We start from the raw sequence: 14,032 nt of genomic DNA on the forward strand, positions 1-14,032 counted from the left end.
TTCTGGATTTATTAGAATATAATGCATTATCAATAGTTAATTTGGTACCCGAAGATAATGTTATATGTGCTCTGCCGGAGCCTTCGATAAGGTTACTCACACAAGATATACTACTAATCGGTGTCTCTGTCGGAGACAACTCAGAGAAAAATTTCATATCTTTGAGAATAGTGTTAGTACTACCGCAATCTACTAGACATTCATCACATAATAGCTCTACTGGAGCTAGCATGCATATTTCTTCAGGAAATAAACAAAAAAAGTTAATTCAAGTGCGGTAAATTCAAGTTTTGATAAGTTCGACATATTATCTACAAAGGAAAAATAAGGCATTTTTAAAAACAAACATTCCAATGAAATGTATATTGTATGAGAACTTCAGGTTCTCTTTTGCTAGAACTGCAAGTTCTAAACTTTAAGTATGTTTATAAAATAGAGAAGGAAAATAAAGTCGTTTATGAATTTTGTATCCTGTAACATGGTTGTCTGGTAACATTTATTGGGTTAAAATTGGAATTCAAATAAATATTCGATCAAAACTAATATTAAATAATTATTATTGATATGTAATCAAAATATTATTAATAATAATTATTATTAACACATATATTTTAAACCACTCTTTAGTTCTTTTTCCATCAAAAATCCAATAACCAAAAACTGTTTATATATATAAAACATGGGACCAAAGTAAAATGAAAAAAAAAAAACAATTGTGATGAGAATGATAAGTAAAAGTTTTAAATTCACATAGTCTCTCAATCTTTTATCTTTTCGTCATTTCATCCAGCCATATAAATAAAAGAGTAAACTGTCATTTTGGTCCCTGTGGTTTGGCCAGTTTTGTACTTTAGTCCAAATCTCAAACTTATTACATCTGGGTCCCTTGTGGTTTGCATTTTTGTTGCCATTTTAGTCCAAATCCAAAAACTCCCCATTTTGACTGTTCAGAGCTGCCTATTTTGTCCTTTTAGTGCAGGGGCATTTTGGTCATTTTTTAAATTGAAAACTGATTATTATTTTTTAGCTCTCTCCTCTCCTCTCTCTCTCTCTCATTAAAACATATTATCAGCTCTCTCTCTCTCTCTCATTAAAACCCAAAACAAATAATCAGCTCTCTCTCTCTATAGCACCACCACCACCGCCACGGCGCCACCTCCTCCCTCTCTCTCTCTAGAAAAGAAACTCAGCAGCACATTGATTTTGGGGAAGGAAACTCCGATGACGGATCTGAGATTTGGGGAAAAAGACGGTGGTGGCGTACACGACGACGCTTGTGCCGGCGATTGGATCTGGGGAAGAAAGACGGTGGTGGCTTACCGGAGACGGCGGCGCTGCTGGAGACGGTGGTGGCTTACCGGAGACGGCGACTTGGATCTTGGTAGTGACGGCCGGCGGCGGATGGTGGATCTTAATGGTGGAGATGGTGGCCGGTGGTGGATCTTAGTGGTGGAGGGATGGTGGCGGATTTGACTCAGTTGCAGTAACTTGGTGAGGGTATTAAGAATAAAGGGGTTTCAAGTTTTGTTGCTAATTGATTTGATTTCTTTGATTGAGTAATCGATGTGTTGATTACGTAATCGATATGTTGATTTGCGTGTCAGTTTTACAATTTGACTGTGAATTAATGAGTGTTTTGTTCCTAATTGATATGATTTGTTTGATTATTCACCAAAATTTGAAGTTTTTTCTTATTGATTGTTGATTCCATATGTTGATAAATCAGAGTGATGACCAGAGGGAGAGAAGAGAGAGAGAGGGTAGCTCAGCGGTGAACATTATCAACAGTGGTAAAATCAGGGGGTAGGGTGCGTAGAGAAGAGAAGAGGGAGAGAGGGAGGAGGGGGCGGTGGTGATGGTGGTGCTATAGAGAGAGAGAAGAGAGAGAGAGAGCTGATTATTTTAATCTGGGTTTTATTGCTAAAAAGTGAAATTTTTAAAAAATGACCCAAAAATGCCCCTGCACTAAAGGACAAAATAGGCGGCTCTCAACAGTCAAAAAGGGGTTTTTTTTGGATTTTGAACTAGAAATGGCAACAAAATTGCAAACCACAGGGACCAGATGTAATAAGTTTGAGATTTGGACTAAAGTGGCAAAACTGGGCCAAATCCAGGGACAAAATGAACAGTTCTAAATAAAATAGCATTTTACGTGCGTCATCACTTTGACTTTATTAACTTGTCCTTTATTTATTTAAAGTTAAAATTACTCTAAAAGTACCACGAGGTCCATGATGGATCCACACCATTTTTTTATGAGAAATGCTTAAATTAAATTGAGTAAATTACAACTTTTGTCTATTTACGTTAATACCTTTTTACAAGCGGTTTTTTTGGCGAATAGATGACGAGTTATATCACTTAATTTTTTAAAATTTTTGCACAGTATGTCTTTTAGCCCTAACTCAATTATATTTTTGTAGCAACTAGGTTCACTTTTTAATACAATGTATTACAAAATATAATATAGATAATAACGAGACTCTTGTTATTTGTGTAAAATTCTACTAGTATAATACTGGTTATATAAACTAAATAGGGAAATGTAAAATACAATTTAATTGTACCAATCTTGATTCAAGTCGATGTCCTTGGAAGAACTTCAACGCACCTTCTTGTTCGAAACTCCGCTGCATGACAAGCAAAATATCGTTGACGGTTTTGGTTAAGGATCATGTTTGACACGAGACCTTTAAAACAGGTCTCACACCTACTCTCAGACGATAGACGATCTGTTTGAAGAATATAACAATCGAAACAGTAGTTGTACTACCAAAGATGACTCTCACGCCCGAGATTACACCGGGTATAATCGTATTCCTCAAGTAGCAAAAATTTAATCTATCTATTATACTAAATGAATTCTCTTAGGCCACAAGGGCTATTCTTAGCCAATCATTTTGATGATGTGGACATGCTCTAAAGGCTGATAATTCCTTTTGAGCGGGATTTTGATTTCTCCTCTTTTTCATTCACGCGGTCGTCCTTCTGAGTTTCCTTTTTTATTCTCCTATTTAATTGAAATTGAAGCTTCTTCTAATCAAGAACCCTATATCCCTCTGTATTCTGCTTCTCACGTACGTTTCTTCTTCGCACAATATCTCTCTCCTCAACCTTTTCCCTATCTTATTTTGCAAATCACAAAACTAGGTGTCTAAAGCAAGGATTGAAAGTATCGATTGAAGGCAACACAGTAAGTTATTTTCGATCCTTAATCTGATCCACATATGATTTTTTCATAACCCTAATTCTCAGCGAGGCGATTCTCATATATCTCTGATTCATCCTAAATCGTTACCCTCTGTCCTACGTTTCTACAAAACCCTAATTGTGATATGTGCGATTTTCAGACCTTCAAACTTCAAAGATCCAGAAAGAATTTGAGGGCTACGGTATGAATCAGATTCTGATCGTGTGAAAGGTAATTGTTTTTTGTTCAGATCTGGTTTTAGTTCATTGAATAAATTGCATGTTTCTAATACCCTAATTCCCTCAATCCGTATGATTAGTGTTATAAAACTTTTGTGATGTAGACAGTATGTTCGTTCGTTGTTTATGTTCCGATTTTGTTTTGAAGTTCCAGTATGCTTTTCAATTTTTCTTTCTTTTGCTTATTATTTTTGCATTAACAATTACAATCTGGGCGTTTAGATCTTTAATCGGGGTGTCTAGGTCTTTATTTTGGTTTTTTGTTGTTATAAAGCAATGGTTTTGTTTCATTTTTTTCTCAATTGGCGTTGTCATCATTTTGGATTTTTTAATCGAGTTGTTCAATTGGGGGGGGGGGGTTAGATCTCTACATCTGCGTTAGATTTTGTGTATAAGAATTGTTTTTGTCGGATTGTTCTGCTTGGATTAATGTCCGTCTGCGAATTTGCAACATTATTACTAAGGTTGGTGGTCGCAGGCGAGAGGTTTTGTGAATAGGGCTGGAAGTCACTGGTTAGAACATGATTTTTTTTATGAAATTAATTCGGTTTTTTCTTATGTTTTAATGAAATTGAGTTTTTGGTTCTTCATTGCTGATTCTTGGTTAAATTGAGTTTTTTTGTTTCACTTTCATAACCTCTTTAATGTCAGTTTAACCTCTTTTGTTTTAAATCATTAATTTGTAAAACCCTATGTTTTTGTTATTGAGGAAGTTGGATAGGGAATTTGGTTATGTTGGTGTTTTATAACATTTTTTGGAGGTGTTGATCCTCTGCCGCATGATTCTTGGAGAGTGCACAGTGGTTTTAGTTTAACTTTCTTAATTTTGACTTTTTGGTGTAGAGAAAGGTCAAGAATACATTTGAAACTTTTTATATAACTAATGCAAATAGTGCTATCAGTTTAATCTATTTGTGTATTTTATTCTTTTAGTTAATTTTGCAAATTTTATCAATTGCCAAGTATACGTATTTAACTAAATGATATAAACCGCTAAGAAAATAAAAGGTTGAAATAGATAGAAGGGCAATGAAGACGTTTTATTTGTTGTTATAGGTGCCAATGTACATACTAAAAAATACTCTATGAAAAGGCAAGGCTTGAACTTCTTGAAACATGACCAGAGACGTTGATGGAAGATCACAAGAACAAGCATGGCTTCAATGCAAGTATGCATCCTTGGTGGTTCACGGTGAATAGATATAGTTAACACCTGCTGAAACTTTATATTTTATTTTAACTAAGTTTATTTATGAGTTGTTGTTGTCATTTATTATTATTATCTTATTTTATTTTTTATTTTTTTACATATTTTGCAGGTCTTAAGAGGCTTTGCTTGCAAACTATATGATTGTCCCTTCTTCCTTTGAGACTTTGGGCATATCATCCACCTGAACTTGAGGATGAACATCTTCCATATAGATATTTATAGCCAAGGTATTTAATTTAAGACAAACAAGAAAAAAATGTTTTTGAAGACATATTGCTCAGTGTTGCCTATGTTTGTCAGATTGTTTTGGACAATAACATGCCAAAAACAAAGAGTTATCAGTAAGATTGATGCCATCAATAATGATAGGACATGATGATAGGACATGCTATCATGTTGCATCTACAAACACAAAGGTTAAAATAATGTGTGGTTATTGGAATTAGGCGTAGTTTATGTTCTATCATATCTGGTTTCATAAAGTACTTTTTTATTGTGTAGGAATTTTATAATTTGGTAGATGTATATTCTGGATGTTGTTTCTTTCCCAAAGGCAGTCACTTTCTAGATCGGTTGGTATTTGAAAACAACCTGTCTTCTTTCATAGTTAATTGTGTGTTACGGCAGGCAATCCTATGGATTTGTAGCAAGGTTAAAATTCTTGGTCTATTCTATTTTTAGGTTGAAAAATAATGACCATTGTTCATCTCTTCAATACATTTTGCAAGACTTATATTAATTTTTTTTGCCCTCATGTAAGTTTGACTTTTTTTTTGTCTATGTTGAATTCTAGCCTAATCCAGATTCCACTGGAAGCTTTGTTATTTCTCATGGTTGCAATGAAGTGGCAGCCCAAGCATGTAGTTTGGTTGACTTTGAGCATAAAAGGGTTAGTAATATCTTTTCTTAATTTTGTTGACTTGATGGTTCTAGAGAAAAATTGTGGCTGTTTTAAAGGTAAGAGAATGGGTGTATCGGGCGGGTCAATAACGGGTCGTAACACTAACAAGTTATGGTGGAATACCAGGATGAATGGTGTTCTTTACATGCTTCAAAGTATGTTAAAACCCTTAAATCATGTCTCCCTTATATATTATGCACATGTTAACCTTTCTGTGGCTACCATTTGACCTAATCACTCTTTAGTGGTATACAAAGTCAACTTCACCTATATTTCACCTTATTGATCAATATTCTTTTTTTACTACATTAGTTGAATGGTTTGAATAACATGGCGTTTGGTTATTGATATCTTGAACATTATGTATTTCACCCAACACTTGTAGTGGATATCACCAATCAGCTCTAAGCTTTTGACCTGTTTCATTTAAATTTCTTTATTTTGACATGTTTCATATTTTTTAGAATTATTTTGACCTGTTTAACCTAATTCATTTTAATTCCTGTACCTTGACCCACTTAATATTAGCTATATTTTACCATTTGTAAAATTAAATATAAAAGCAGTGTTTGAATTATACTTCAAATATTTAACCATTTCACTAATGATAGGACATGATAGGACATGCTACACAAAGGTTAAAATAATGTGTGGTTATTGGAATTAGGCACAGTTTATGTGTTCATATATCTGGTTTCATAAAGTATTTTTTTTATTGTGTAGGATTTTTATAATTTGGTAGATGTATATCTGGATGCTGTTTTCTTTCCCAAATGTGTGGAGGACATTCAGACTTTTCAACAAGAGGGTTGGCATTATGAGTTGAACAACCCTGAAGAAGAAATAACTTATAAAGGTCAATATGATTTTCGCCAAGTAATCCTTACTGATCTTGAGTTTTTAGTTTTTATTATAAATATATATTCTATTGTTATTTATATGATTACATGCTCGCATAGACTTCTCCTATTAATCAAATTCCTTTATTAAATGAGCTCAAATTAAAGTTTTAGTTGGCTTGAACACATATAAACTCGGCTCGATATTAACTTGCTAAACCGAAGATTTTCGTTTTTAACTTTCATCAATTTCATAAATACGTCTTATTTCAAACTGACTTCAAAATATAGTTCTATACAAATGGTTGAGCTGAGATCATTCTATTGTTTTATTTGAAAATTTTTCTACAGCAAACAATTGACGGATTCATGTATACGACTTAACTTTGCACATGATAAAGATTTACTTGGCACGTAGCTTTTAAGAACTTTTTGAACCAACTAACAAATTGGGCGGGTCAGGCAGGTGTGGGTCACCTGTTAAAGTGACTTTGGGTCAGAATGAGTTCAGGTCAATATGGTTTAGGATTAAAATTAGTTTGGGTTAAGACGGGCTCAGAGCAAAATGAGTTCGGTTCATTTAAAAAACTTATTAATTAAGATCGGGTAAACATGAGTTTGGAGCAAAAATTGGGTCAAACAGGTAGTTTAAAAGAAAAACTTTCAAACTTTTGGAATCTCTTGAAAAAAGTAAAGACTGGAAAATAGTGCGGGTTGGGTAATGGTGAAACAGGTGGTTTGAGATACGGGTTAAAAAGGTGAGTCAACTCAGTTAACCTCTTACACCATTACCATTTATTATAGTTTTATAGTTGTTGAATACATGGTAACTGAGTTTTTGCTTATGCAGTCTAGAAATCACAAGGCATGTTTCAGTGATTATAATAACTCTCTCTACAAAGGAACTGAATACATCATCTATTGGGTGAGTTGGTTTATTACATTTGCTATGTTTTTGTTTAGTTAAACGTATCATCTTCCGGTAGGTGTTAATTCGACCATTTACATGTGAATGGGTCTAATTTGGTTAGGTTTTACATCAGATGGGTCAAATAAAGGGTTAGTGAAAAGGGACAAACGAGTTTAATGTTGGCTCAAAGCCATATTTATTTCAAATAGGTCGAACAAAATAAATCTGAAAGGCAGCCATTGTAACGGGTCGAATGGGTTGAAAGTGGCTGAAAGTATGTTTTTAATGCAAACGCCCTTTTTCATTGTTTAATTCAAAGATATAGATGATCATTGTAATTATATTGTTTCTGAAATCATACATATTGAAATAATTGTTTTGCAGATATCAGCCCACATTATCAGCTAATCAGATGAAAGTGGCAACTGAGTTTGAGTATCATGGAGGTATGTCTTTCTAGGCATTTGTTTATCAAGCATTAATGATGAAGAGTGCACGTGTAGCTAAGGAAGTCGATCACAAGGTATTGCTTCTTTGTTCTGTGTGTAGTGATTTGTGTACACTTCGGATTTGGTTTGGGTAAAAAGGAAACTGGGTTGATTTGGGTAAAGATGAAATTTCATTTGGGTGTTTTTGGGTCCGCTAAATTAAACAATGGCTCAATTTGGGTCTTCTAAAACGGATCAATACGGGCTATTCTTATAAAACCCGCTAACTTAAAACGGGTTCAAATGGGTTTGCACTACCCATGACCCATTTTGACACGACTCATTCACGATTCCATTTTGGCCAGAACCTGTTTTGACCAAAACAATTTGGAAACCTTTTAAAACGGACTGTTTTGACCTGTTGGCTGACCTGACCGGACCGACCCGACCTGACCTGTTGGTTGAGTTGAGCTATACTTGCTTCACCCCTGCAAAAGAACAATTAATCCATGCTATTTAATATTTATCATGCAACTTTTGCCAAGTAATCCTTACCGATCTTGAGTTTTTAGTTTTTATTATAAATATATATTCTATTGTTATTTATATGATAACATGCTCGCATAGACTTCTACTATTAATCAAATTCCTTTATTAAATGACCTCAAATTTAAGTTTGAGTTGGCTTGAACACATATAAACTCGGCTCGATATTAACTTGCTAAACCGAAGATTTTCGTTTTTAACTTTCATCAATTTCATAAATACGTCTTATTTCAAACTGACTTCAAAATATAGTTCTATACAAATGGTTGAGTTGAGATAGTTCTATTGTTTTATTTGAAAAGTTTTATTAAATTATAAGACATGTAAAAGTAAATCATCCTATCTTATTTAGTAATAATATTCAAAATATAGCTCTATACTACAGGCCCGAAAGAAAGCAAGAAAGGCTTTGGTGGTCACGATCTCGAACAACGAGAGGTTGTGGTAAAATTCCCACCCTATCACAAACCCGATCCCGATGAGTCTACTGTTTCGTAGGAGATGACGAGTGAGGATGGTGGTATGTGGAAGTAAGCAACAACAGCAGCGGCTGTGGCACCAGAGACAAATGCCGATGAACCAAATTTCCCCCGGTACGCTAATATCCATTCACCATTTTGTTCAACCTTAGCCCAGTTTCTATAATTCTACATAAGTTATTTAATAGATTTTGTTTTGTTTTGAAATATGTACAGCCGCCTCAATAGAACGTGATATCCAAACTCGATGCATCCAAATTTGATGCTAAGGTATTTGATTTTTCAAGAATATTTTTTTTGTTTTATTACACTGAAGGTTACTTATAAGTTATAATTGTTCGTGGCCAGGAGGGCAGGGAAAAGAGACAACACTGTAAGTCTGTAAAAATTTAGTTTCCAAATTGTAGTATATGTCTTAACTCTTTTGATTTGCATGATAACCCTCACAGTGTATATACTTTGCATTCTCTCTAATTATTGTTGTAGTTATAATCTATTAATCTGATACTTTTATTGTAGTTTAATTTCGGGTGATTGTTTCGATAAAAGATTTCGAATCTATTTTTTCGTCTTTTATTTTATTTTTTTAATTTTTATAGTTGAACAACAAAAAAGTGATACTACATGTCATATAAAGAATTCCGGAAAAAATTATGAAGTTTGGGACAAAAAATGACATGCGAACATCACAATCAAGTGAGCCAACCAAGTCAGCAGGCTTTTTTCCGTATACGATGATTTTGGTAGTTTGCTCAACTCTATAACTTTTAGTAATAATCACCCTTTATGTACATTATGCTAGACATGCGACATTAGTGACTCAAAAGGAATTACCTATTTCGTAATCTACTTATCTATTTATACTATCATCTTTCTAATAGCGATCTATTGGGATGGAGGAGAAGTCTGCCACATCTCACCCTTCCCAGCCCTACTTTATTAGCAAGACATTACTAAGAATGTTGTTGTTTTTATTTTGCTATTTGATCGCGCTATGCTGTTTTTTTGAAGCCAACAAAAACTGAAAAGCTCAATAGGGCAGTTGATCTCATGCCTGGGTTGTTGAGCATGAAGAATCCAATAAAATGAATGCTAGAAACATTAGCATGGTTATCGCCCCAACATGACTCAGGTAAATCTTTTTAAATATTCATATTAATGTCCACAATCCTTATCACCTACTAAAACCAAGGTAAGATTTTCGTGGAGTTAATGCAGAGAGCCAAATGTTAATAAGTCAACTCCATATAATTCTTCAGGTAGAAAAATGGGCGGTTGGGTCACTGGTTAGACGGGTATATTTTCATACCAAATGGCTGCCAGTAGGGATGAGCGTGGTACTGGTACCGGTACCGAAAAATGTTCGGTATTGTACCGACACAGGACCGGTGTGGTTCTGGTATTTGAAGGCAAAATTCGGTATTTTTCCGGTGCCGAACTGAAGGTACCGTACCGACAAGGCCAAAAACTGGGTACCGAATACAAATCCGAAAAATTCGGTACACGTAATTTTGGTACCCAGTACCAAATGCTCATCCTAGCTGTCAGTCCAACACTTTTTTGTCCATTCTTCTAATTTGTTACTTAGTTTGTACACATATCTTCATAATAATCTGTATAATTTTGTCTTTAATGTTAGTCTATACCCAAGAAGCTTGCAGATATGTGGTTGTGCATATCAAAAATATTCAAGACATAATGGGTTATGCATTTGAGGAATAATCATGCGACTGGTAATTTGAGGTATGTAGTTATGGTTTAGCCTGCTTTTAGGGAGTCAAGTGGAATTTAAGAGAGTATACTGGCTTTAACATGATTAAGCTGCAGTAGTGATTTTCTATGTTTCATGTTATAAGAATTGGGGTTATTGTACATATTAACATCAGTTTGCTCTATGTGATCTTATTTCAAGTAGTTTTAGTTTCATTACATACTCATAAGCAAAACAAGTAAAGGCAATTAGTATTATTGTTATTATTATTCTAGAAGGCAACAATATGCTCTTTCTTGGAATAATAAATTATTTAACTACACTGCAAGTTTGATCTTATAAAAAGATTCTACTAACCATACTACCAAAGCATTGTTTAGATCATATTAGGCTGAATTCACAACAAGATGGATCTATAGAAACTAATACCAGCTGTTTGGACACAACCATCAGCAGTGTTCTTTTATACAACCCGTATAATACACGTGAACTTAATTTATGATTATTTCCATGATATAAGAGATTTTTCATTACAAAATATTATTTAGACTTATATATTATATAGGATGCATCACTCACATAGTATAAAACTTTTTAGGTTAGGCATACCCAATAAAGATTTGAAACATCCACTGGTCGTATGTTTCGCAATGACAATCAACAAAAGTCAAAGGCAGTCACTTTCTAGAGTTGGTTGGTATTTGAAACAACCCGTCTTCTTTCATAGTTAATTGTGTGTTACGGGTAGGCAATCCTATGGATATTGTAGCAGGTTGAAAATTCTTGGTCTATTCTATTTTTAGGTTGAAAAATAATGACCATTTGTTCATCTCTTCAATACATTTTGCAAGACTTATATTAATTTTTTTTGGCCTCATGTAAGTTTGACTTTTTTTGTCTATGTTGAATTCTAGCCTAATCCAGATTCCACTGGAAGCTTTGTTATTTCTCATGGTTGCACTGAAGTGGCAGCCCTAGTTTGGTTGACTTTGAGCATAAAAGGGTTAGTAATATCTTCACTTAATTTTGTTGACTTGATGGTTCTAGAGAAAAGTTGTGGTGTTTTAAAGGTAAGAGAATGGGTGTATCGGGCGGGTCAATAACGGGTCGTAACACTAACAAGTTATGGTGGAATACTAGGATGAATGGTGTTCTTTACGTGCTTCAAAGTATGTTAAAACCCTTAAATCATGTCTCCCTTTATATATTATGCACATGTTACCCTTTCTGTAACTACCATTTGACCTAATTACTCTTTAGTGGTATACAAAGTCAACTTCACCTATATTTCACCTTATTGATCAATATTCTTTTTTTACTACATTAGTTGAATGGTTTGAATAACATGGCGTTTGGTTATTGATATCTTGAACGTTATATTTCACCCAACACTTGCAGTGGATATCACCAATCAGCTCTAAGCTTTTGACCCGTTTCATTTAAATTTCTTTATTTTGACATGTTTCATATTTTTTAGAATTATTTTGACCTGTTTAACCTAATTCATTTTAATTCCTGTACCTTGACCCACTTAATATTAGCTATATTTTACCATTTGTAAAATTAAATATAAAAGCAGTGTTTGAATTATACTTCAAATATTTAACCATTTCACTAATGATTTAATTTTTTTTTGTTGGAGCAGTTCTTTGGTGAGCTTAAATGAAAGCTTTCGAAGATGTCTGATGTAAAAAACTGCATTTTGTTCCTGATGCTCATGAACCTATGATGAGATTCAAGTGATATTGGATTTCAATATACTTTAAGTGCATATCTATATATGTGTGTCAGGTTATTTGTTTGGAGATGGAAGATCCCGACACCAATAGCTCCAGGGAACAGGGGGTAACTTTAAACATGATAGCATGTGCATTTTGTGAGGTGACAGCTGAAACAAGAGACCACTTATTGGTTCGATTTTGCACTGCAGATTCAGTGTGGCAGGAGCCATCTATATGGCTAAAAGCTCCAAGGAGTTCATGGAACGCGAGGAACCGTAAAGTATTTTCATGAAAGGAACACTTTGATTTATATAGTGGTGGAAGAGATGAAGGAAGAATTGTTTGAATGAGTAAAACATATATGGCGAAAGGCACACGGGTGACATGAAATGAATTGCCAAGATTTGATTTCGCAAAGATTTGATTACTTTGTATGTAGTATGTATGTTTGCTGTAGGGTGTTGCTTTACGGTCTGTACTTAGGACTGATATACATCTTGCTGTTTTGTCTATTTTGGTTGTGAATTAAAAATATCTAGCATCATGGTATGGTGGCTTCAAGATCAATGCTATTTGTTGCATGCTCAGAAACATGCTATTTTGGGATTGGTTAGAGGGCTTATGTTCATTATGGTTGGTTTATTGTTGGGAAGATTTTGGTGTTGATGGAAGAGCAATTTATATGCCAGAACTAGAGACTTAATAAGGCAGGGGTATTTTGGGCATATTTTGGAAGTTAAGATAAACCATTAGTTGTGTCCTAAGATTTGGTTAGGAATGAATGTTGGCTGCAAATTCTGGTAAATAAAAGCCAATATAATCCCAGGATTGAGTGGATTACTATAAATTTTTAGTGGGAAATAATTCTAAAATGTAAAAGGTGTATTTATATTTTACTGTTGGTCAGAATCTAAAATGTGAAATCATGTGAACTAAAATTCATGATACTTATATTTTTAAACGATTATCAAAGGCAAATGGTTATATACTATTGTCATATATTTTTGACACTGATGTCATCTTTAAAAAGTAATGTTCGGTACTTTTTAAAGATGGTGAGGTATAAATTATAGTACTACTTTTGGTAAAATTGATTTGTTTTAATGCAACATTTATTTTATTTAAAAGTTTATCTCAAACACTATTAAATAATATTATGTATTGTGAGACCACCCCGTGTAACACACGGGTACTTAACGAATTTTAAAATGTTGTATTGGTTTTGACCTGACCCGTTTCAACATGTAGAATTTTAAAATGTTACAGGAATTGTATTGGTTTTGACCTGACCCGTTTCAACATGTAGAATTTTATAATGTTGGTTCTAAAGAAGTGTATAAAGAAGTCTTTAACGAATTGTGGTGTATATAGGGACGTTAACCATACGAATAAAACAACTAATGTGGTTTATAAGGAGGTTTTCAACGAATTGTGATGTTGTATATTCATGTATTTCAATTTGTCGTTCTACTCTAATATATTTTTTTTTTGTGTTTTAACGTGTATAAAGTCATAAAATTATGTCAACGGTGATAATGAAGATATTTTCTTTTACCAACAGTGATATGCGGATTAGATATTTTCTTTTGCTTTTCAAAGGAGGCAATTTCCACTGGCCGTATGTTTTGCAATGACGATCAACAAAAGTCAAGGTCAGTCTCTTTCAAGAGTTGGTTTGTACCTCAAACAACCGGTCTTCTCTCATGGTCAATTGTATGTTGCCTTATCAAGGGTGAAAACAAGAAATGGGGTCAAAATACTCATACTTGACAACAACGGAAAAAAACAACTAATGTGGTGTATAAAGAGATTTTCGTCGAATTGTGATATCTGCATATTAATGGTTAATAAAAAGATT

General features: G+C 33.9%; 1 long non-coding RNA gene across 1 annotated transcript; it reads left to right on the top strand.

Moving 5' to 3' along the window:
* The first annotated feature begins 11,366 nt into the window (after positions 1 to 11,366).
* On the top strand, positions 11,367 to 12,621 carry LOC118486752. The gene is made up of 3 exons (XR_004879750.1): positions 11,367 to 11,456; positions 12,099 to 12,298; positions 12,384 to 12,621. It is a non-coding gene; the product is annotated as an uncharacterized LOC118486752 (long non-coding RNA).
* The last annotated feature ends 1,411 nt before the right edge of the window (positions 12,622 to 14,032 follow it).

Source organism: Helianthus annuus, chromosome 14 (assembly GCF_002127325.2).
Source record: "Helianthus annuus cultivar XRQ/B chromosome 14, HanXRQr2.0-SUNRISE, whole genome shotgun sequence".
In the NCBI taxonomy this organism is placed as follows: domain Eukaryota; kingdom Viridiplantae; phylum Streptophyta; class Magnoliopsida; order Asterales; family Asteraceae; genus Helianthus; species Helianthus annuus.